General features: G+C 42.5%; 1 protein-coding gene across 2 annotated transcripts in view; it reads left to right on the top strand.

The window, feature by feature from the left end:
• The window catches only part of TACC3 (transforming acidic coiled-coil containing protein 3), a 111,592-nt gene that overhangs the window by 11,696 nt on the left and 73,974 nt on the right, over nucleotides 1-25,922 (top strand). The window contains exon 1 of one of the 2 annotated variants that reach the window (XM_053704229.1): nucleotides 16,299-16,460. The exons of the other annotated variant lie outside the window; for it this stretch is intronic. The gene's annotated coding sequence lies outside the window, so the exon portion shown is untranslated. Of the gene's footprint in view, nucleotides 1-16,298; nucleotides 16,461-25,922 lie in introns of those variants that run through there. 2 annotated transcript variants of the gene reach the window in all.

Genomic DNA, 25,922 nt, shown 5'->3' with positions numbered 1-25,922 from the left:
GTACATAGGGATAACGTAGGTGGCGGCGATTTGCGGTCGGAAGATTAGGGGTTAATTATTGTAAGTAGCTGGCGGCGACGTTGTGGGGGGCAGGTTAGGGGTGAATAAATATAATACAGGGGTCGGCGGGGTTAGGGGCAGCAGATTAGGGGTACATAAATATAACGTAGGTGGCGGTCGGCAGATTAGGGGTTAAAAATTTTAATCGAGTGGCGGCGGTGTGGGGGGAGCTCGGTTTAGGGGTACATAGGTAGTTTATGGGTGTTAGTGTACTTTAGGGTACAGTAGTTAAGAGCTTTATAAACCGGCGTTAGCCAGAAAGCTCTTAACTCCTGCTATTTTCAGGCGGCTGGAATCTTGTCGTTAGAGCTCTAACGCTCACTGCAGAAACGACTCTAAATACCGGCGTTAGAAAGATCCCATTGAAAAGATAGGATACGCAAATGGCGTAGGGGGATCTGCGGTATGGAAAAGTCGCGGCTGAAAAGTGAGCGTTAGACCCTTTAATCACTGACTCCAAATACCAGCGGGCGCCCAAAACCAGCGTTAGGAGCCTCTAACGCTGGTTTTGACGGCTACCGCCGAACTCTAAATCTAGGCCTGTATCTTTGTTAGAATTAATATGCCATGTTTTGCAGTTCCGTGTGACTAGCGCTGCTGATTCTGCAAGTGGCATTTTCCACTTGTGACCAGCAGTTTTCTGAGGCTCCAGAGTGGTAATTAAAGGAATAGTCTGCCACAGAATTGTCATTGTTTAAAAAAGATAGAATACCCCCTTTATTACCAATTCCCCAGTTTTGCATAACGAACATGGTTATATTAATATATTTTCTTTTTATTGACTTGCATTTTAGCCAATCAGTGCTGACTCATAAATAACTTCACGAGAATAAGCACAATAGCACTGTCTAGCTGTGTAAAAATGCACTGAGATAAGAGGCGGGCCTCAAGTGCTTAGAAACTAGCACATGAGCCTACCTAGTTTTAGCTTTCAACAAAGAATACGAAGAGTACAAAGCAAATTTGATGATAAAGGTAAATTGGAAAGTTGTTTAAAATTGCATGTCTTATGTGAATCATGAAAGTTTAATTTTGACTAGACTGTCCCTTTAAAGGGACAAGAAACTGGAAAAAAAAACCTATTGCTTTCAAAAGAACATTCTGAACAATTCATTTTCATAATTACTTACATTTTTCATTTTTGCACTGTTTTCTGGAAAATTGATATTGAAAATTCCTTCTTTACCAAACCCCCCCAAAAGGACTCATTATACAAGTCCTATCCAGGGGTCTACCCAGGTAGGAACATGGGGGCTGATAAGTAGCTACTGACATCACCACCATACTGGCTTCGTTGTACTGAGAACAGTAGACACATTCTACACTGCAAAGCAGGAAACGGAGTGTCGCAGTTATAGGTGGATATGGTGCGCATGCTGAATTGCCTCTAGTAATAACAAGCATTAATACAAGTATAATTGTTATTTTTATTACTTTTTATAAAGGAAATCCTTATTGAAATAATCTCCATTATAAGAAAATGTATAAAATGGATTTTAAATTGTTTAAGCTGTTATAGAATAACAAGCATATAATTTAAATAAGTAACATTCAAATTTGGAATGATCAAAATATATTTTAACATAATTGAAAATACTAAACCATATCATTTCTAAATCATTATTCACATTCAAAAGATTTTACGCTAATAGAAAACTGAGTATTTTTCAACACATTAAAATGTTTTTTTCCTCTAAAATATGATAAAAACCACAGTGGGTCTCGCTACTGTTCTGTTTTAATTCTTGTCAGCACTGTAATGCTTTTGTTTCTTTATACTGATTAAGCTCACAAACAGTTAACATTATTTGTCATAACTTAATTTTTTCAAGTTATGACAAATATTGTTAAGTGTTGTTTGGAATGCCCAATATGGCTAATATTTATGAGCTTATTCAGTAAAACACAAAAGTATTACAGTGCTAACAAGAATTACAATGGGGTTTGTATCATAATTCAGAGGAAATAGATATGTTTTGATTCACAGAACTTATTATGAATGTTGGTTTTAGCCACTGCATGTGTATCCCTGAAAACCAATATTGCGGCTTGCTGTTTGTTCTAACTGCTTCGTATTTCTCTGGACATAAAATCAATTACTAAATGCATTATTAAAAAGTTTGCATTTGAAGCCAGCAACTCAAGGAATGATTGAATAAAATGTAAAGCCAGTTAAAGGGCCATAATACCCAAATGTTTAAACACTTGAAAGTGATGCAGCATAGCTGTAAAAAGCTGACTAGAAAATATCACCTGAACATCTCTATGTAAAAAAAGAAAGATATTTTACCTCAAAAGTTCCTCAGTAGCCACCTCCCATTGTAAAGGATTTCTAAGCAGCATTTTAGTGTGTTTGTCCTGGGACAGCTGAAAGGATGAGCCTCGTGAACTCTCAAATTATTTCACCAATCAGGTAAAGGAAGCTTACTATGAAATCTCATGAGAGTTAAGTCAAATCTCATGAGATCACAGTAAGAGTTCATGACCTCAGCACTGCTGATGCTGATTGGCTGCTGTTCATTTCTTCATTTTTTTTTTTATTTTTACCTGCAGCTGGGAGCAGCTGAGTATAACTTTTTACACAGAACTTACTCTGCTGAGCTGAGGAAATTGTGAGGTAAAATATCTTCCTTTTTTACAAAGAGATGCTCAGGTGATATTTTCTTGTCAGCTTTTTACAGTTATACTGCATCAGTTTCAAGTGATTTAGCATATGAGTATTATGTCCCTTTAATTTATTTGTTACTGCTCTGCGGTGCAGTTTACACAGAAAGCAATGCATGCAGAGGCGTAACTAGAAACCACAGGACCCAGGTGCAAGAATCTAAGAAAGCCCCCCCACAAAAAAAATGTGAATTTGATAGATATCTTTTTTTTTTTTTTTTTTAACATTTAACACAGAAAAAAATTGTGAATCAGATTACATGTCTTAAAAAGGGGGTATCCTGTGCCCACAGTCTGTGAGATGGTCTGACCCCCTATTACTGTATATAGTGACACTATTTAACCCCCCAGTACTGTATATAGTGAGTTAGTGTCACAGTCTGTAATCTGCCGGTGAGAAGGCTGGCCTGACCCTACCCCACCCAGTACTTTATATAGTGACCACAGTAGTCTGTGACATGGTCCAGCCCCCCCCGTACTGTATATAGTGGTACTGTATAGTGACACTGTTTACCCCATGCTGTAGTAAAAAGGTCTGTAATCTGCTGGTTCCACAAACATACACACACATACATGCATAAATACACACACAGTCACATACATACATACACACACACATACATAAACAATGGGTAAAACAGAAACACTAACCCCTGTAGTCAGAGACAATAGTGAAGCATCACGTCACACTCACATGATATCAGTGCAGGCAGTGGCAGGTAAAGTTGATTTTTTTTTCCTGAAGCTGGGCCTCCCTCCCACCTCGGGGGTCGCAGTTGCGACCTCTGCACACCTGGGCATGCAAGCACACCTATAACATTGTTCAGAAGCTAATTTAAAGCTGGCAGGTTTGTCATCAAAAGTTAAAATTGCACGAGGTGAACCGAATGCGCATGGGTCTGGCACGATCTCTGATTTAAATTTTATACAAAATTATAAAAGATGATAGGATGGTTTATTTAGGTGTTAGACAGCCCCTTTTTAGCGGCTGTCCTGCGTGACGTCACATCAATATATATATTTTTTTTAAAACTAAACAGAAGTATATATATATATATATATATATATATATATATATATATATATATATATATATAGGACTATTAACAGAACGGCTATTCTTATACTTTGATGACAGTGCATCGATTTTCGTATGAAGGACTAACCAAACGATTTAAACTTGGTTTCCAATCAATGCTTTCACATTACCTCATATTACCTCATATTAGATTGAGTTGGAACACTGTAAGCAGCCAAATTTTAGAGTGTTTTGTTTTTGTTACACAAATAAAAGTACAATATTGCACTATTTTTTTGTTCTCTTTTTACTGCATGTACTTCATATATGTGCACTCCAGGGATTACTCTACCAACTCCAAGCAGCAGAGAAGAGGGAATTTTGGAAGCTAGTCGTGGATCATCCTTCTTACTGTGCGGCACTTACCTCATAAGATTGGGGGTAAGGAAAGTAAGTAGGAACCCAGACGGGGTCGGCCATTCTTTTCCCTCTTACTCTGGATTTATTTGAGAAACTGTGTTATTATTATCAACCATATTACATGTATCAAAATAACAAATTCCGGTTTCCTCTTGGATTTTAAATAAGACTGAGAAGATATTTAAGGAAGATATATAAGGAACTTTTAAATACTTTAAGGAATTTCTTTATATTATAAAAGATTTTTTAACTTTTTTAACGTTTTAACTTTTTATTTGTTTATTTATATATCCATATTTTTATTGGTACATTTATACCGCTACTTATGTATATGTTTTATATATTGAAGTGTGTCAATTAACGGTGACATAGAATTATTATTTGCACAGTCCTGTGTATCATATATTCACATACTCTTAAAACAAGAGATTTTAGATATATTTTTAGATATTTTCCTATTAAACACTCTACAAACACTTGTACTAATATTTTATTTCAGTATTGATTTTACTATAGAGGGCAGGTACATATCATACTTTTTAAGTAGTAGCTGCTGTGGGGAAATACCACCTGTTTAATTACTGAATTACTAAGATAGTGACTGCCTAGCGCTTTTAACTCCCCACCCTTTTCTAATATATATATATATATATATATATATATATATATAGGTATAGATATATATTTTAGCAAAATACCGTCAGATATATCTAGAAATATGTATTTATGAAAAAAAACACATTCTGCTATGTGAAGAACATTGGAATGAGAAATAGTAATATTTTCAGGTTAGCGCACTTGAGAATATGGGTTTAGGTTTGCACGCAAGTAGACTTCTATGGGGGTATATGTTAAATGTTAAATGGTTTGTGCCATTTATACACGGTTTTCTAATCCTTTAAACTACTGAACGCCTTTTCAGGGGTTAAACACATTGGGCCAGATTGCAAGTAGAGTGCAAAATATAGCTTTCGCTAAAGTGATATTTGCGCTCCACAATACTAGTGCACACAAATGTGCGTTGATATTACGAGTTAAGTGCAATGTGAACGCGAACTTGCATTTGCATTGCACTGAAACATTTTGCTCACGAGAGCGCACTTCCATAGGCTCCAATGGGAGCCTCATTCTCATGCCATCAGACACAGCATGAGAACTAGCGAAGCGAAGGGGGGTAAGTCACGCAGCGATAGGCAACAACGTGTAAATAAATATGTATATAATTATATGTGTTTATGCACATATTAACACATAAATATATATGTATATAAGCATATACATTTATATATGTACTGAGAACACACAGTTCCCATAGGCCACTTTAGCCCCCAAAACATTTTTTTTCCCAAACACCCCACAACCACCAACTTTAGCCCCAAAAAACTGCCTAGTGCAGTTATTATTTTTTTTAAATAAAAATTGCTACTATTTTTTATTTAAATAAAAAAACACTACACGCTATATTTTGGGGGCAATTGGGGCACATTTTAAAAATGTATTTTTTGAGTGCTAATTGCTAACGGAAGCTCAAGGTAGCAATAACCAGTCACTTGAAATGGCTGGTTATTTATCGCGCCCCCCCCCACAGCGGGCGAATTTTTCCCTTTGTGGGCACACAATAAATTACTGCTCCACTTGTAATCTATCCCATTGTTGTTGCAGGGTCAATAGTGATAAAATTGCATGCTCTAACACAGTTATAGCCAACTGGAGGCCCATGGGTCACATACGGCTCTCTGCAATAATTTTTGTAGCGACAGGGAAAAAGCAAAGCTTACAATGTGTGCCATAGTTTTGCGCCCCTAGGAAAAATCTGAATTAAAAATGTGTGCTTTGATGTAATTCTGGTGGTGGACAAACATGGACGCAACTAAAATGAGCCATCTCTGGAGGGGAGAACAACAGATAGAGGATACTCTGCACACTTACGTGAATCAGGCCCTGTGCAAAATGGGCATTTTTTAGGAAACATATTATTTGTGTGCAGCCACAAATTTATATGCTGCCTTTAATTGTTCTAAAATATTGATACTGATCTGTGCCCCCCACCATGTTAGGAAACTGGCCATCACTGCACTAACAAATTAGAGCATTACATTTTTTTGCTATAATGATCCTTTAAAGAGTTGTAAGAGTGCAAAAAGTATATGCTCTTATATTTTATTATGACACTATTGCTAACATGTAACTGTTTTAGGGATATATTTTTAAATGGATTTGAAACCCAACATTTTTCTATCATGATTCATACAATTTTAATCAACTTTCTAATTTACTTCTACAGTATTTTCACTTTTTCTTCATTCTCTTGGTATCTTTTGTTGAACATATGTTCTGGAGCCGGTGTTCTGTCGAATTTTGCTTCCTCATCGTGATTTGCTACTTGGATGTGCACATGCGTACAATTATGTAATAGCATTCCACATATGTTTAAAAAGAAAGTGTGGAATGTGATTACGTAATTACAAGCATGCGCAGATTGAAGTAAACTAATCCAAATTAAATAAAGTGTGTCTCCACCACTACAATACGCTTTATTTAATTTGTATTACATGTGTGCGGCTGAGCAGTAAAAATTAAATAAAGCAAAAAATACCCCGTACAAATTTCCTACCACTATGTTTAACTGCGCAGGCGCACATTTACATGGCTGCTTTAATAAAAAATGCTAGTAATTTACTCTTCCCTCGTTGAGACTTGCTACCGCAATCTGCGCATGCCTGTAATTATGTAATCGCATTCCACACATTCTTTTTAAGCATATGTTGTCACGGATACTGGGCTGCAGGGGCTGAACCCTTGCCCCCCCCTATAGCCTTCACCCCAGCTGTTTCTCAGTGGTTTTGGGCTCCTTAGAGCAACCACAATCTCTGGAAGCTTTTGTTTGGTGTATGACCAGGAAAACCCTCCTAGATTGCCCGGCTTCTGGAACTCCTGGTCGGCCGCCTCACAATGGACACCCGCCTAACTCCTCTCAGGCTGGCCGGGCTCCTGGAACTCCCGGTCGGCCACAAGACACCAGGACACCCGCTAACTTTACCCCTGGTCGCTCCAGTAGCCCTTTGCCTCAGAGCTCCGCTCTTTTGGGGATTGGTAGCCCCTAGGTAAGACAAGAGCTGTGGCAATTACCAGAGGGGAGCTCCTTTGGGAACTGGGGGTTTTGGACACCCCTAACCCCATAACTTCAATGGACTGTAACTCCGGTTCCCAGTAACGAATCATGCTGATTTTTGGACTGTGGCATCTGGGGACCGAGAGCTTTAAAATGACACCCTGGAAGTGCCGCCGCTCCACCGGGATCACCCGAAACCGCCACCCCTAAGTATTGGGATTATGTGAGACTGTGGCTCCTTTGGAGGTGCCGGGCTGTCTGGAGGGGCGAGAATGGCTGGAAAATTGTGGGATTGTCCTTTGTGTTATCAAGATGAGATGTGTGTATAAAAGGAGTGTGTGTTCTCAATAAAATCAGTTCTTGTTCACCTGAAGGCTAGTCTGTCTAGTTATTTGGGTGAGCTCCAGCTAAAATCTCTTTCCTGGGCTACATAGAAATCACTTTCCTGGGCTACATAGCCACTTGTTCCTGGCAGAGGAAGGACCCGGTCGACGGCGCTACCCAGTCGGGGTAGCGGGGAAGTCCGTCACATTGGTTGGTAGCGGTGGGATGCTTCCATCTACCTGGAACGTCCAAACCACTAACTGAAGATCTTGCCAGATGGAGTAGTACCAGGGGCTCCGGAAGGAAGAATTGAGAACATTGCTGCAGACTAGAGGGAAAGTCGCCAGCAACAAGACAAAGGCAGTGCTCATAGCCGAACTGATGGAGGACGATTGGGCTAGCGAACAGGTTGGTGGGTCGGACAGCGACCAAAGCGGAGGACAGCCCAGTACAGCCTCCACTCCAGGGACTACAACATCCGACAAACAGCGGCAGGTACAGTGGCAACTGGCTCTCTATGGACCTAACCCCCCCCGAGGAGATCATTACTCGGATAGTGACTGACGCCAACAAGATACACATGTTGGAGCTTCAGAAGTCTATAGGGGGGTCATGCCGGATCCCCTGAACCCCCCTTCCCGGCCCAAGAGACTACCTCACGGGGCTTTCCGAACCTTCCAGGATGATGGGAGTGAGGATATTGACCGCTACCTACAGCTGTTCGAGACCCAGTGCCGGATGCATGGGGTCACTAATGCCGATAGGGTTACTATCTTAATTGGGAAACTACCCGGTAGGGCCTTGGAGGCTTTCCACACTGTCCCCTCCGAAGATCAAGGCAACTATGACCGGGTGAAGGAGCGCATCCTTGCTCGGTATGGACTTAACCCGGAGGCTCACCGGCTAAACTTCAGGGGACTACAAAGACAACAGGAGCAGCCGTATACCGAGTTTGCCCACCGCTTAGCTAGATCCTTGAACTCCTGGGTTACTGGGTGCCACATCACCACCCTAGACGAAGCTATTCAACTCATCCTCCTGGAGCAGTTCTACAACCGCACCCCAGCAGAGATAAGGGACTGAGTAAAAGACAAGGGACCCAGAACAGCTGACCAAGCCGCCACCCTGGCTGATCAGTATGTGAATGCCCGGCGCCAGGCGGCCACAGACCCCCGGCCAGCAACCTGCTCCGCTCCAGCCCCAGCTCGAACCCCAACGTTCTTTTGGCAGCCACAGACCCGGCCGCCCCGTTTACCTGGGAGCAGCCATCCCCGGGGGTGTTATGGGTGTGGACACCCCGGAAATGTTATACGGGACTGCCCCGCCAGACAACGAAACTCCCCAGCCCAGCCGCCAAGGAACCCTGCCTCAACCTCGTGGGGGTCTCCTCAAGCCCGCACCTATTAGGCCGCTGCCCATTGTGCCCATACAGCGAGCTCCGACCCCTATGCTGATTGGACAGGAGAAGAAGTGGGTGTCTTGCACCATGTCGGCTCAATGGACCAAGACAACCGACAACAACACCGGCAAGTTGTCTGGGTCAACGGGCAGGCGGCTCAAGGAATGAGAGATACGGGGGCCATCGTTTCTTTGATCCAACCTCACCTCGTTCCCCCCTCCAGCTGCACTGGGCGCACCCTTGCTGTGGGGGTAGCCGGAGGTGAGGTCCTCAGGATTCCTACAGCCTGGGTCCATTTGAACTGGAAAACCGACTTCCTGCAATGTAGAAGTGGGGGTTATGCACCACATCCTTGCCGAGGTCCTGTTGGGAAACGACCTCGGCCACCTTGTGTCCGCCTATGTGGGGGATGCCTCTCCGGATACCTGCCCAGTGACTACCCACCAGCAGGCCAGATGCCCCGCCACCTCACCAACTCTGGGGACCCAGGTAAGACCTACCACCCCAACACCTACCTTTCCCCGACCACCCGTCCCCACTAACCCCGAACTTACTGACACCCCCTCCTGGGCGACCCCCTCTGACTTCGCCAAAGAAACCTTGAGTGACCCGACCCTAGCCCCTTACCGAGACCGAGTAGGTGCTGACCCCCAGGGCCCCAGAGACGAACGATTCCAGTGGGAGGGAGAGCTCCTGTACTGGATCTCCAAGAGGAGAAAAGGACCGGTGCCCAAACGCCAGCTTGTTGTACCGAAGAAGTTTCGGTCCAACCTACTGAACATAGGGCATGACATCTCCTTAGCCGGCCACTTAGGAAAGCAAAGGACCCACCACCGCTTGACTCAAACCTTCTTCTGGCCAGGCATTACAGCCGATATTAAGGAATACTGTAAATCCTGTGAGGTTTGCCAGAAGGTAGGAAAGACAGGTGATCATACAAAAGCCCCCCTCCATCCCCTGCCCATTATTGAGGAACCCTTTAGCCGAGTGGCAGTAGACATTGTGGGGCCATTAGCTCGGCCCAGCCCATCAGGGAAGAAATACATCCTTACAGTGGTGGACTATGCCACCCGATACCCCGATGCAATCCCCTTGGCCAATATCACGGCGGAGACCATAGCAGATGCGATGCTCCGGATATTCACCAGGGAACATAGTTCACTGCGGAAATAAGTCAACAACTCTGGGAGTTGTGCAGAATTAAACCCCTGCACAGCGCCCCTTACCATCCCCAGACGAATGGGCTGTGTGAGAGGTTTAACGGGACCCTAAAGCAACTGCTTCGGACGTTCTCAGCCACTCACAATGACTGGGAGAGATTCCTGCCGCACCTCTTCTTTGCATATCGAGAGGTGCCTCAGGAATCCACCGTTTTTTTCCCCCTTTGAACTTCTATATGGTCGAAAGGTTAAGGGCCCACTAGATTTGGTACAAGCCCACTGGGAGGGAGCCACCAGGGGGAAACAGCACTCTGTTGTGGAGTACGTACTCCAGCTCAGAGACCGGCTGAAGGACCTGGCTGCCCAGGTACGCGAGAACCTTCAAGCCTCTCAGCACAGGCAGAAGCGATGGTACGATCGCAATGCCCGTACCCGAACCCTGATTGTGGGACAGAAGGTCCTCGCTCTGACGCCTGTCAAAACCGACAAGCTACAGGCCTTTTGGCAAGGACCTTACCGGGTTGTGGAACAACTGAACAACACCACATACCTGGTAGCGAAGTGTTCAGATGAAAAGATCCGTCGGACCTTTCATGTGAACATGTTAAAGGCATACATAGAGAGACCTAGAGATGTGGCCACTATCTGTGCGCCGGCAGTGGAAGACTCTGAAAGTCTTCCAATGCCGGAGCTTCCTGGATCTACTGACACCCCCCAGGGGGTGGATGACATATCCCTAGACGATAGGTTAGAGCCCAGACAGAAAAGGCAGGTCCGGCAACTCTTGGAACAAAGAAGTGACATGTTCTCTACTGTCCCTGGGTTTACCACCACAGCCATCCACTGGGTGGAGACCACGGGACAGACACCCCTGCGACAGGCTGCCTACAGGGTCCCAGAGGCCGTCAGGGACAGTATGCACCGGGAGCTCTGGGGAATGTTGGACCTCGGTGTCATTGAACCGTCCAACAGTCCCTGGGCCTCCCCGGTAGTGTTAGTACCCAAGAAGGACGGAACTACCCATTTCTGTGTTGACTACCATAGACTCAACGACAGAACCACCACTGACGCGTATCCCATGCCCCGAGTAGATGACCTGTTAGATCGAATCACCGGGGCCACTTCCTGACCCCCCATCGACCTATGCAAGGGTTATTGGCAAATCCCCCTTGGCCCTGAGTCCGTCCCCAAGTCTGCCTTCATCACTCCCTTTGGCTTATACCAGTTTAAGGTCATGCCGTTTGGAATGAAGAACGCCCCAGCCACTTTCCAAAGAATGGTAGACCGCCTGTTGGATGGCCTCCAGGACTATGCCTGTGCATACCTGGATGACATCGCCATCTATAGCGAGACCTGGGAGGACCATCTGGTCCACCTAGGCGTCGTCTTAGATCGTCTTAGAGCCGCCGGCTTAACCTTGAAGCCAGATAAGTGTACCATTGGGCGCTTGGAAGTTCAGTACTTAGGCCACCGAGTCGGCTGCGGTAAGCAGCGACCCGAGCCGGCCAAAGTCAAGGCAGTGGCTAACTGGCCCACCCCCAGGACCAACACCCAAGTCCTTGCCTTTCTGGGTACTGCAGGCTACTACCGGAGGTTCGTCCCTAATTACAGCACCCTCGCCAAACCCCTGACTGACCTGACCCGTAAACGACTTCCCCGACTGGTCCTGTGGTCCCCCGAGTGTGAAAAAGCCTTCCAGAGTCTTAAATCTGCCTTAATCTCTGCCCCAGTACTGGCCGCTCCTAACTCAGCCAAAAGTTTTTCTGTCCACACAGATGCCTCCATGTTCGGGTTGGGGGCCATACTAAGCCAGGCGGACAATAAAGGACAGGACCACCCCGTTGCCTACATCAGTCGCAAACTGCTACCCTGAGAAGTAGGCTACGCGGCGGTTGAGGAGTGTCTGGCGCTGGTATGGGCTTTGAAGAAGTTGCAGCCCTACCTATATGGGAAACCCTTCACTGTCCTTACTGACCACAACCCCCTAGTATGGCTCAACCGTGTTTCCGGAGACAACGGGAGACTGTTGAGGTGGAGCCTAGCTCTGCAGCCATTTAACTTTGACATCCAGTACCGACCGGGAAAGAGCAATGGGAATGCTGATGGACTTTCCCGGCTGTCAGGAACATTGCTCCTTCTAGGACCCAGAGAATCTTACAATCAACAACTTGCAGCTTGCCTTTAAAAACCGCCCAAAACCAATATTCTTTGCTTAGTAATTTGGTGTACAAGGCTACCCTATTTCCCTGAGCCTATTATTATTGAAAATAACATTGTTCGCTAAACTTCTTTCTCACAGGAACTTTTCAGCAACTTTGTATCACAGTCATCCGGATTTCAGCCAAGCAAGAGCAATATACAGTAACTCAGAAGCTGGACACGCAAATCAAAATAAATGAACTGCTGAGCAAACCGCAAGTATTAAAGTACATGTACTAAAGCAAGTAATACAGGAAGAACTTTCACTCTATAGCTTGTGTTAATAATTAAGTTACCGTAAGAACTTATCACTGAGTACCTGGCTTTAATCCATATTGTATCACCCTCTGTCAGCTGAAAGAAAGCTGTCACTCCTCCCACCTCCTAACCGGAACTTCCACAGAACGGACTGAGCATTCTATCAGCTTTGCCACGCTACAAGTGCATGAGAAGAAAAGGTAAAAGCTAACTCTGCAATTTTAAAAGCATTGATACAATAAGTTACCAACATATGTTAGCAGTAATCAGAAAGCACAAGCTTATTATTTAAAGTGGTACTATGCATGTGACGCTATAAGATTTAAGAGACTAAACTACACTCGCATCTTAAATTCTAAAGCTTACTTAGGTAACTGAGAGCATTCCTTTAATCCATTTAAACTTTGCTTAACCCTTAACTGTACAATTGGGGTGAGGCAATACCAGCAACTAAACTATCACTATTAGGTGTGAATTTCACTAAGCCAGTGTCATTCCTTTATTATAGTGAAACAAAACAACCTTTAATATTTAGATCTGTGAATTGAGTTCCTTCATTAACATTATATTGAAAGCCTGACATAGGCGGACTGAAGTGGCATAAACTCCTCGGACATCCCCAGGCCGACCCGTGTGTGGATCTAGCCGGGTCTGCCGAACTGGAGGGGGGGAGTTGTCACAGATACTGGGCTGCAGGGGCTGAACCCTTGTCCCCCCCTATAGACTTCACCCCAGCTGTTTCTCAGTGGTTTTGGGCTCCTCAGAGCAACCACAATCTCTGAAAGCTTTTGTTTGGTGTATGACCAGGAAAACCCTCCTAGGCTGGCCGGCTTCTGGAACTCCCGATCGGCCGCCTTACAACGGACACCCGCCTAACTCCTCTCAGGCTGGCCGGGCTCCTGGAACTCCCGGTCGGCCACAGGACACCAGCTAACTTTACCCCTGGTCACTCCAGCAGCCCGTTGCCTCAGAGCTCCGCTCTTTTGGGGATTGGTAACCCCTAGGAAGGACATGATCTGTGGCAATTATCAGAGGGAAGCTTTTTTGGGAACTGGGGGTTTTGGACACCCCTAACCCCCTAATCCCATAACTTCAACTGACTGTAACTCCGGTCCCCAGTAACGAATCATGCTGATTTTTGGACTGTGGCATCTGGCAACCAAGAGCTTTAAAATTACACCCTGGAAGTGCCGCCGCTCCACCGGGATCACCCGAAACCGCCACCCCTAAGTATTGGGATTATGTGAGACTGTGGCTCCTTTGGAGGTGCCGGGCTGTCTGCAGGGGCGGGAATGGCGGGAAAATTGTGGGATTGTCCTTTGTGTTATCAAGATGAGATGTGTGTATAAAAGGAGTGTGTGTTCTCAATAAAATCAGTTCTTGTTCACCTGAAGGCTAGTCTGTCTAGTTATTTGGATGAGCTCCAGCTAAAATCACTTTCCTGGGCTACATAGAAATCCCTTTCCTGGGCTACATAGCCACTTGTTCCAGGCAGAGGAAGGACCCGGTCGAGGGCGCTACACAGTCGGGGTAGCGGGGAAGTCCGTCACATATGTAGAGTGTGATTACATAATTGTATGCCATCCGCACATCCAGGTAGCAAATCTCGATGAGGGAAAACATTTCAACGGAACACCGGCCCATTTTTGAAGCACTATATGGCAGCAGCTTTGCAAGAATATGCACAATCAAAAGATTGCAATGACACTACACAGGTAATGTGTACTTTAAATTGTAATATAGATTTAGGCTAGAGTGCTTGTGCATAAAGAGAATTTGCAGAGTTAAGTCAGAGCAGTCTGACCCGAAAAGTATGCACATATATATCACTATATCATGTATCTGCTAATTTTGTCAAGTAAGGTTCACCTAACCAGCACTATCTAGGAACTCCATATTTATCCCTTACAAGCTAATTTTGACTGAACATTATATATACCAATATATGTTGATAATACACCTTATTGAGAACGTGGATAAATAGAAATTTTATATATTAACCTTTTGTGCTCAGGTGAAGCTGTTGAAAACTGAATATAGAGTACTTCAGTGGTTATGGTCAGTTTGTAATATCTTGATACTACAACTTTATTGGTTCCAGTGTTGATTATTACTCTGTTAAAAGGTATATTAGTTCTCATATACCCAGAAGATGTGCTGCAACAGTTTTCCTCAATCACTAGTGGTGCCCAAATATTAATGTGAAAACGCATCTTACAATCTCACACATACACGTGTGATGCGCAGCGGCATTCAGCGGCCTTCTAATTACCAAAAAGCAACGCCAAAGCCATATATGTCTGCTATTTCTAAACAAAGGGGATCCCAGAGAAGCATTTAAGTAATTTCAGTGAGAAACCTAAAGTTTGTGAAAAAGTGAACGATTTTTTTTATTTGATCGCATTTGATCGCAAATGGTGGCATGAAATATACCAAAATGGGCCTAGATCAATACTTTGGGTTGTCTACTACACTACACTAAAGCTAACATTAACCCTACAAGCTCCCTAATTAACCCCTGCACTGCTGGGCATAATACACGTGTGGTGCGCAGCGGCATGTAGCGGCCTTCTAATTACCAAAAAGCAATGCCAAAGCCATATATGTGTCTGCTATTTCTGAACAAAGGGGATCCCAGAGAAGCATTTACAACCATTTATGGCATAATTGCACAAGCTGTTTGTAAATAATTTCAGTGAGAAACCTAAAGTTTGTGAAAAAATTTGTGAAAAAGTGAACGATTATTTTCATTTGATCGCATTTGGCGGTGAAATGGTGGCATGGTTTGGAAATAGCAAAGTGCTACTTGTATTTATGGCCCTATAACTTACAAAAAAGCTAAGAACATGTAAACAGTGGGTATTTCTAAACTTAGGACAAAATTTAGAAACTATTTAGCATAGGTGTTTTTTGGTGGTTGTAGATGTGTAACAGATTTTGCAGGTCAAAGTTAGAAAAAGTGTTTTTTTTTTCCATTTTTTACTCATATTTTATAATTTTTTATAGTAAATTATAGGATATGATGAAAATAATGGTATCTTTAGAAAGTTAATTTAATGGTGAGAAAACCGGTATATAATATGTGTGGGTACAGTAAATGAGTAAGAGGAAAATTACAGCTAAACACAAACACAGCAGAAATGTAAAAATAGCCCTGGTCCCAAATGGTCAGAAAATTGAAACGTGCTGTGGTAAGGATGTTTTTTTTTACCCAGTACTAATATATTGCAAACATTTTTTAAAAATCAGCAGAATTTCAGATACACTTCCTATAGATAATGCCTCCTGTTTCCTAGCTGCAGTCTCTAATTTAGCTGGATTTCAGCAGAAATATTTATCTGTCTGGAGTTTGTTTTTCAGTGTAATTTATCACTGTGCATAGTGTGCTTGGTATAGAGACAGTGAATATACTTTATTATGTCTAATAGAAAACATATCTGCTCACAATCCGTACGTATTTTTTGTGTAAGACTCTTTAGGATGACTAACACATAATAACGTCATTACATAAATAGCGATTTATGCCAGTAATCTACTAATCATTAAAGCGATCCCTAATTTCTTACGTCATCGCCTCGATGGAACTGAAGCGCATGCGTAAAACGTCAAACTTCCGACAAAACATTGATGCGCGTACTCAGCAGCTATAGTGCTGTGATTGGTTGATTCGTATGCTCTCTATAACGTCAAAGGTACAGGGCGTCTCGGATTGGGGGAATTAAGTTAACTGTCGAAATTCAAAAACTCATTGACTTGCTGGTTCCCTTTGAGAAGTAGTAAAGCGAGTCTGAGTTAACACGAGAAAGGAATAAATAGCGTTTTGCTGAGCTGCGGTGTTTCTGCCAGGTAAGCTGTATGGCGTCTCTGTGTCCTTTCGGTAAGGAATAGTGTGTTTGTGGGTTATTTATGACGTTAATACTGTAACCTTTGGTATGGCCCTAATATTCGTGCTTTCTTGTCTGTATTGTCCCTAGTGTTTAACCCTTTGCCTGTTAAATTCCCTTATGTGTTAAACCCCTGTCTGTCAATGTCCAGACAGAATGTTGAATGGCGAGTTTGTTGCTGAATAATCTGTCCATTAATTCCTATCGTCTAAACGTTACCTTCTAGTGTTCATTGTTTTCTAGCTCTTTGGCTCGTGTCTAATCTGCTCTGTCATTAAAGGGACATTGTACACTAGATTTTTCTTTGCATAACTGTTTTGTAGATCCCTTTTTTATATAGCCTATACATCCCTTTTTTTAAAAAATTACATTGTGCTGATTTTCAGACTCCTAACCAAGCCTCAGTTTTGCTCCTGTTTGTGTAGAGTCTTTTGCAAGGGGAGTGTCTGTTTTTTTTTTTTTTTTCTATAGAACCACTTTCAGTGGGTGTTCCAGCTAACCTTTTTAACAGTGCTAAACTGGGAGTTTATAAGGTGTGGTTTTTTTTTTTTTTTTTTTTTTTTTTTTGTTTTATATTGGATTTTTAGATCAGTATCTGTGCATATTCTTTATAGTAGTGTCTATTACAAACACACCTTATAAACTCCCAGTTTATAAGGAAATTTTGTTTTATGACGTTTGCGCTAATGTTATATAATTCTGCACTATGTGCAGAATTATATAACATTATTTTTAAGGTTTACTGTCCCTTTAAATGAAAATTGGTGCATACTATTACTTAGTAATGACGTTTGCGCTAATGTTATATAATTCTGCACTATGTGCAGAATTATATAACATTATTTTTAAGGTTTACTGTCCCTTTAAATGAAAATTGGTGCATACTATTACTTAGTAACATGTCTTTGTAAATGGTAATAGTGATCACTTTGTAGCTTATGCAAATCATAATCTATCTACTCATGATAAACTGACCAGTACAACACAGTGGTGCTTTATTTGCCCACTCATGTTAGTGTTCTGTAGTAGCTTTGGCAATGTGTGTTTATTATGGCACACTAATGATTGTTATCCGCTGACCTTTGGTTGGGAAAATAAAATCAACATTTGTACTAAAGTTTTTGAAAGCGACATTTTATGTTGTGTTTTTTTCACCTTAAAGTGAATGTCGAGTTACTAATAGTGCCCCACGGCATTAGATAGACTTAAAAATTAACAAGGGTTTAATTGATGAAAACTTTCATATGTATATATTTTGCAGAATGTTTACCGCTGCGACGATAAGCGCAGCTCTTCCGCCCGTCATATTGTCAAATTGATTGACGAATATTTGTAAAATAACTAATCCTTGTTTTTCTCGATTCTTTTACGAATCGAGACATCTGTCAATTTGACAAAATGGCGAACGGGAGAGCTGCGCTTATCGTCGCAGCGGTAAACAGGTAAAAATTCTACATATACATATAAACTCTTTCATGAATTAAAACCTTGTTAAAGTGATGGTCAATGTTGATGAATTAGTGACTGGTTTTTAATAATCCTATTAAAAACAAGGGCACTTTAATTAATCAAAATTGATATTTCACTGTTTTCTTCAAAAACTTACTTTTTAATCCTGGCAGTCGCTCTAGCGCTTCCTCTGCCCGTCGCAAGCCATCTTCGCGGGTCCAAAATGACTAATCCTGCTTCCTCCGATCACAGCTTCCCCCCCGGGGGAATCTTGGCCTGATGCAACGCCATGATTTTGGAAGCCGGATTCGTCATTTTGGACCAGTGAAGACGGCATGCGACTGGCGGACAAAGTGCTGGAGCGGCTGCCAGGATTACAGGCTAAGTTTTTTTGAATAAAACAGTGAAATATCAATTTTGATGAATTAAAGTGCCCTTGTTTTTAATAGGATTATTAAAAACCGGTCACTAATTCAACAAAATTGACCTTCACCTTAAAGTGAAAGGTAAACTTTCAAGAATAAAGGCTTGGTTTTTAAAAGTACAGGTAGCCCTCATTTTACGCCGGGGTTAGGTTCCAGAAGGAATGGTTGTAAATTGAAACCGTTGTAAATTAAAACCCAGTTTATAATGTAAGTCAATGGGAAGTGAGGGCGTTAGGTTCCAGGCCCCTCTCAAAATTTGCATAAGTAACACCTAATACATTATTTTTAAAGCTTTGAAATGAAGACTTTAAATGCCAAACAGCATTATAAACCTAATAAAATAATCACACAACACAGAATATATAATTAAACTAAGTTAAATGAACAAAAACATTTGCTAAACAGCATTATAAACCTAATAAAATAATCACACAACACAGACTTTACTTGCATTTTTCTGCAAACAGTTATTTCTATGCATTCCAATCTGGACTGATTTATAGACTGGAAGATCTTGTTCCAGAGCAAGCTGCTTGATAGCTCTGGTCTGGTTAAATTGATTAATTTCAGCTTGCTTGGCCTGCATTTCTTTGCTGCAACACAAGCGGACAGCTCCACCTACTGGCTATTTTAATCAATGCACTGCTTCTCAATGCTTTTCAATAGCAATCACACGACTGAAAAAAGGGTTGTTATTCTGAAACGGTGCAAATTGAACCGTTGTAAACCGAGGGCGACCTGTACTATTAAAAACAGGGGCACTTTAATTCATGAAAGTTTACATTTCACCGGTCTTCTTAAAATACTTAGCTTTTCTTCTTGAAGCCGCTCCAGCGCTTCACCAGCCCGTCGCAAGCCCCTTCATACTTAAGCAATGACAATTCCAGCATTCTCCTGTCACGGCTCACCCCCCGGGGGAGTCATTGCTTGAGGCAACGTCGTGATAGGAGGAAGGCGGTTTTGTCATTGCTGGGTAAGTTAACCAGGAAGAAGAAGGTGGGGCATAGTTTCATAACAGCGATCTGGCGTTTCAGAAGAAAAAGGTAAGTAGTTTTACACTCCGGTGCAATGTCAATTTTCATGAATGAAAGTGCGCCCTTGTTTTTATTTTTTATTAAAAACCGGGCACTTTCACATGAAAATTGACCTTCACTTTAAGTTTTAGAAGTCTAACCAATGCCGTGGGGCACTATTAGTAACTTGACATTCACTTTAAAAAAGATAATTTAAGAAACAAATCTTTTAAATTGATACAAACATAGCAGTGTTTGTCTTGTACTTGTGAAACTGTCTACTGGGAAGAGAGGGACACACCTATAGAATCATGACGGGGAAACCATGTGTTATTTAACCCTTTCATGGCAGGGTTATAATGTCTACATCGGAACATTGTTCCGATAGAGACCAATTGAAATCACGCAATCGTGCACATGATCGCTAGATTTCAATTATTGGATCGGGTCTGGGGGGGCGTCCCTATGATGCTAGGAACGTCCTCCAGACCAATCAAATCCAGGAAGCGCAGTTGGCTTCAAGACAGCCGTTGGCTATGATGTTGTATTCTGTCATAACGGCGCTAAAGCCCAGCACCGTTTTGACTGAATACGGCGGCAAAAGGTTAAAATTAATGTACTTTGTAAATGTTTTGAAATTGCATAATGTAGTCTAAGCTAAGAAAAATGCTGGGCCCAATTTTCCTTTAAATGGACAGTATTTATAAAATTTCATATAACTGCATGTCATAGTCACTACTATACTATAAAGAATATGCACAAATATTGAGATAAAGATACAGTATAAAACCATTTAAAAACCTACTTGGAAATTCCCAGTTTATCACTGTTGATGCAGTTAGGCTGGGAATCCAATTGAAAGGGGCTGGGGAACAAGGAAGGGCAGACACTACCCCCCCCCCCCCCCTTCCTATGAAAAGCTCAAACAGCAGGAATCTGTTGACACCAGTATACGTCTAAAACGTTGGGGCCTGGTTAGGAGTCTGAAAATCGGCACAATGTTGTTTAAAAATAAACTCCCAGGTGATGGATCATATACAAAACATTTATGCAAAGAAAAATCTAGTGTATAATGTCCCTATTTCTCCAACATAGGTGTGTCCGGTCCACGGCGTCATCCTTACTTGTGGGATATTCTCTTCCCCAACAGGAAATGGCAAAGAGTCCCAGCAAAGCTGGTCACATGATCCCTCCTAGGCTCCGCCCACCCCAGTCATTCTCTGCCGTTGCACAGGCAACATCTCCACGGAGATGGTTGAGTTTTTTGGTGTTTAAATGTAGTTTTTATTCTTCTATCAAGTGTTTGTTATTTTAAAATAGTGCTGGTATGTACTATTTACTCTGAAACAGAAAAAAGATGAAGATTTCTGTTTGTAAGAGGAAGATGATTTTAGCAGAAGTTACTAAAATCGATTGCTGTTTCCACACAGGACTGTTGAGATGAAGTAACTTCAGTTGGGGGAAACAGTTAGCAGACTTTTCTGCTTAAGGTATGACTGGCCATATTTCTAACAAGACCATGTAATGCTGGAAGGCTGTCATTTCCCCTCATGGGGACCGGTAAGCCATTTTCTTAGTTAAATAAATAAAAGAATAAAGGGCTTCAAAAGGGCTTAAAAAACTGGTAGACATTTTTCTGGGCTAAAACGATTGCTTTACTAGGCATATTATGCAGATTCTAACTATTAATGGTTATTATAATCTTGGGGATTGTTTAGAAAAACGGCAGGCACTGTGTTGGACACCTTTTTCAGATGGGGGCCTTTTCTAGTTTTAGACAGAGCCTCATTTTCGCGCCACTAATGCGCAGTTGTTTTTGGAGAGCAAGGCATGCAGATGCATGTGTGAGGAGCTAAGAATCACTGAAAAAGCTTATAGAAGGCATCATTTGGTATCGTATTCCCCTCTGGGCTTGGTTGGGTCTCAGCAAAGCATATAGCTGGGACTGTATAGGGGTTAAATGTAAAAACGGCTCCGGTTCCGTTAATTTAAGGGTTAAAGCTCTGAAATTTGGTGTGCAATACTTTTAATGCTTTAAGACACTAGTACATCTAGTGCGCCAATTCTTATTACCATGCAACAATTAACGGCTGTAATGGATAACTCTATAGCAAATATTTTATCCAAAATGCCTACTTATCAGAGAAAGCGCGATTGCTCTGTTTTAAACACTGAAGAGCAAGAGGACGCTGATAATTGTTCTGTCATACCCTCACACCAATCTGAAGGGGCCATGAGGGAGGTTTTGTCTGAGGGAGAAATTTCAGATTCAGGAAAGATTTCTCAACAAGCTGAACCTGATGTTGTGACATTTAAATTTAAATTAGAACATCTCCGCGCACTGCTTAAGGAAGGTATTATCTACTCTGGATGATTGTGACAATTTGGTCATTCCAGAGAAGTTATGTAAGATGGACAAGTTCCTAGAGGTTCCGGTGCCCCCCGACGCTTTTCCTATACCCTAGCGGGTGGCGGACATAGTAAATAAGGAGTGGGAAAGGCCCGGCATACCTTTTGTTCCCCCCCCCTATATTTAAGAAATTATTTCCTATAGTCGACCCCAGAAAGGACTTATGGCAGACAGTCCCCAAGGTCGAGGGGGCGGTTTCTACCCTAAACAAACGCACTACTATTCCTATCGAAGATAGTTGTGCTTTCAAAGATCCTATGGATAAAAAAATTAGAGGGTTTGCTTAAAAAGATTTTTGTTCAGCAAGGTTACCTTCTACAACCAATTTCATGCATTGTTCCTGTCACTACGGCAGCGTGTTTCTGGTTCGAGGAACTAGAAAAGTCGCTCAATAAAGAATCTTCGTATGAGGAGGTTATGGACAGGGTTCAAGCACTTAAATTGGCTAACTCTTTTATTTTATATGCCGCTTTGCAGTTAGCTAGATTAGCGGCGAAAAATTCAGGGTTTGCTATCGTGGCGCGCAGAGCGCTTTGGCCTGTCCCCGTCAACAAGAGTTCCCTTCTTGGGAACAATAATAGATTCCTTAGAAATGAGGATTTTTCTGACAGAGGTCAGAAAATCAAAAATTCTAAGCTCTTGTCAAGTACTTCATTCTGTTCTTCGTCCTTCCATAGCGCAGTGCATGGAAGTAATAGGATTGATGGTTGCAGCAATGGACATAAATGAATTCGTGCAAAAGGAACTAAGACCATTACAACTGTGCATGCTCAGACAGTGGAATGGGGATTATACAGACTTGTCTCCGACGATTCAAGTAGATCAAAAGACCAGAGATTCACTCCGTTGGTGGCTGACCCTGGACAATCTGTCACAGGGAATGAGCTTCCGCAGACCAGAGTGGGTCATTGTCACGACCGACGCCAGCCTGGTGGGCTGGGGCGCGGTCTGGGAACCCCTGAAAGCTCAGGGTCTATGGTCTCGGGAAGAATCTCTTCTCCCGATAAACATTCTGGAACTGAGAGCGATATTCAATGCTCTCAAAGCTTGGCCTCAACTAGCAAAGGCCAAATTCATAAGGTTTCAATCAGACAACATGACGACTGTTGCATATATCAATCATCAGGGGGGAACAAGGAGTTCCCTGGCGATGGAAGAAGTGACCAAAATAATTCAATGGGCGGAGGATCACTCCTGCCACTTGTCTGCAATCCACATCCCAGGAGTGGAAAATTGGGAAGCGGATTTTCTGAGTCGTCAGACATTCCATCCGGGGGAGTGGGAACTCCATCCGGAAATCTTTGCCCAAATAACTCAATTATGGGGCATTCCAGACATGGATCTGATGGTGTCTCGTCAGAACTTCAAGGTTCCTTGCTACGGGTCCAGATCCAGGGATCCAAAGGCGACTCTAGTAGATGCACTAGTAGCACCTTGGACCTTCAACCTAGCTTATGTATTCCCACCGTTTCCTCTCATTCCCAGGCTGGTAGCCAGGATCATTCAGGAGAGGGCTTCGGTGATCTTGATAGCTCCTGCGTGGCCACGCAGGACTTGGTATGCAGACCTGGTGAATATGTCATCGGTTCCACCATGGAAGCTACCTTTGAGACAGGACCTTCTTGTTCAAGGTCCATTCGAACATCCGAATCTGGTTTCCTTCCAGCTGACGGCTTGGAGATTGAACGCTTGATTTTATCAAAGCGTGGATTTTCAGATTCTGTAATAGATACTCTGATTCAGGCTAGGAAGCCTGTAACTAGAAAAATTTACCATAAAATATGGAAAAAATATATCTGTTGGTGTGAATCCAAAGGATTGCCATGGAACAAGATAAAGATTCCTAAGATTCTATCCTTTCTACAAGAAGGTTTGGAGAAAGGATTATCTGCAAGTTCTCTTAAGGGACAGATTTCTGCTTTATCTGTCTTACTACACAAACGACTGGCAGCTATGCCAGATGTTCAAGCATTTGTTCAGGCTCTGGTTAGGATCAGGCCTGTTTATAGACCTTTGACTCCTCCCTGGAGTTTAAATCTAGTTCTTTCAGTTCTTCAAGGGGTTCCGTTTGAACCCTTACATTCCGTAGATATTAAGTTATTATCTTGGAAAGTTTTGTTTTTGGTTGCAATTTCTTCTGTCAGAAGAGTTTCAGAGTTATCTGCTCTGCAGTGTTCTCCGCCCTATCTGGTGTTCCATGCAGATAAGGTGGTTTTGCGTACTAAGCCTGGTTTTCTTCCGAAAGTTGTTTCCAACAAAAATATTAACCAGGAGATAGTTGTACCTTCTTTGTGTCCGAATCCAGTTTCAAAGAAGGAACGTTTGTTACACAATTTGGACGTAGTCCGTGCTCTAAAATTCTATTTAGAGGCTACCAAAGATTTCAGACAAACATCTTCCTTGTTTGTTGTTTATTCTGGTAAAAGGAGAGGTCAAAAAGCGACTTCTACCTCTCTTTCCTTTTGGCTTAAAAACATTATCCGGTTGGCTTATGAGACTGCCGGACGGCAGCCTCCTGAAAGAATCACAGCTCACTCCACTAGGGCTGTGGCTTCCACATGGGCCTTCAAGAACGAGGCTTCTGTTGATCAGATATGTAAGGCAGCGACTTGGTCTTCACTGCACACTTTTGCCAAATTTTACAAATTTGATACTTTTGCTTCTTCTGAGGCTATTTTTGGGAGAAAGGTTTTGCAAGCCGTGGTGCCTTCCATTTAGGTGACCTGATTTGCTCCCTCCCTTCATCCGTGTCCTAAAGCTTTGGTATTGGTTCCCACAAGTAAGGATGACGCCGTGGACCGGACACACCTATGTTGGAGAAAACAGATTTTATGCTTACCTGATAAATTACTTTCTCCAACGGTGTGTCCGGTCCACGGCCCGCCCTGGTTTTTTAATCAGGTCTGATGAATTATTTTCTCTAACTACAGTCGCCACGGTATCATATGGTTTCTCCTATATATATTTCCTCCTGTCCGTCGGTCGAATGACTGGGGTGGGCGGAGCCTAGGAGGGATCATGTGACCAGCTTTGCTGGGACTCTTTGCCATTTCCTGTTGGGGAAGAGAATATCCCACAAGTAAGGATGATGCCGTGGACCGGACACACCGTTGGAGAAAGTAATTTATCAGGTAAGCATAAATTCTGTTATTAATGCTGGCTCCACTGCAATATCCTTGCATCCACTCTGGATTGTCATGTAAAATGAGTCATCTCTCATCTATCACAGGTTCACATAGCATATCTAGATCTGCTGCACATGCTAGTTCACTGTAAAACATCCGATTGCTTTAAAGGGCCATTATGACAATACATTAAAGTGATCTAATTGATTAGAGCACAGCATTTTATCACTAGTGATACTGCAAACCTGTGTGTCTAACCCCTGTAACTAGATCTGCTGATTGATAAGTGGCAGTTTCTGATTCGGAAAACCCTGAACTTCTGGTGAACCAATTGGCAGCACTAGTCACACAGCAGAGTACTTAAACTATGTGTTTAACCTCTTTAAACACTAGACATGTGCAGACAGAGGTTTTGGGTCCCTCCAAATGCGACAGAAGCTGGCCCTTCAAGCCAGTCGGCACCAAATTTATACTTGTGAAACCACAACACATGAAAAACTATTTTTGTATAGTGCCGGAAAATTTCTTTGAGCTGGGTACAGAGATAGGTGTATACAATAAGGATTTGTGATGAGATGCATTAAAGACTAAACAAATATAGTACAGAAGGAAGAGGGACCTGCTCCAGAGAGCTTACAGTCTACAGGTTGAGGGTACAGAGACATAAGATTTGGGGTAGCTTCTCACATGAATTGTAGTGGCAGCAGTGAGTCAAAGCATGAACTAGCGCTAGCTGAGTAAAAAATGTCAAATACATTGCGAAAATAGGCAGCCTTCAAAGGCTTAGATATTAACAAATGAGCCTACCTAGGTTAGCTTTCTACTAAGAATATCAAAAGAAACAAAGCATATTTGATAAGTTAATTGGAAAGTTGTTTAAATTTGCTTGTCCTATCTGAATTGTGAGTTTAATTTTGACTAGACTGTCCCTTTAATCCCAGTGCTATCTGTGGCACAGTCTACTAGGTTAAATCCAATTGGATGCATTGGGAGAGGTTTTTT

Source organism: Bombina bombina, chromosome 2 (genome assembly GCF_027579735.1).
Source record: "Bombina bombina isolate aBomBom1 chromosome 2, aBomBom1.pri, whole genome shotgun sequence".
Classification (NCBI taxonomy): Eukaryota; Metazoa; Chordata; class Amphibia; order Anura; family Bombinatoridae; genus Bombina; species Bombina bombina.
The sequence above is the reverse complement of the archived record's forward strand: the minus strand, read 5'-3'. Positions and strand labels throughout refer to the sequence as shown.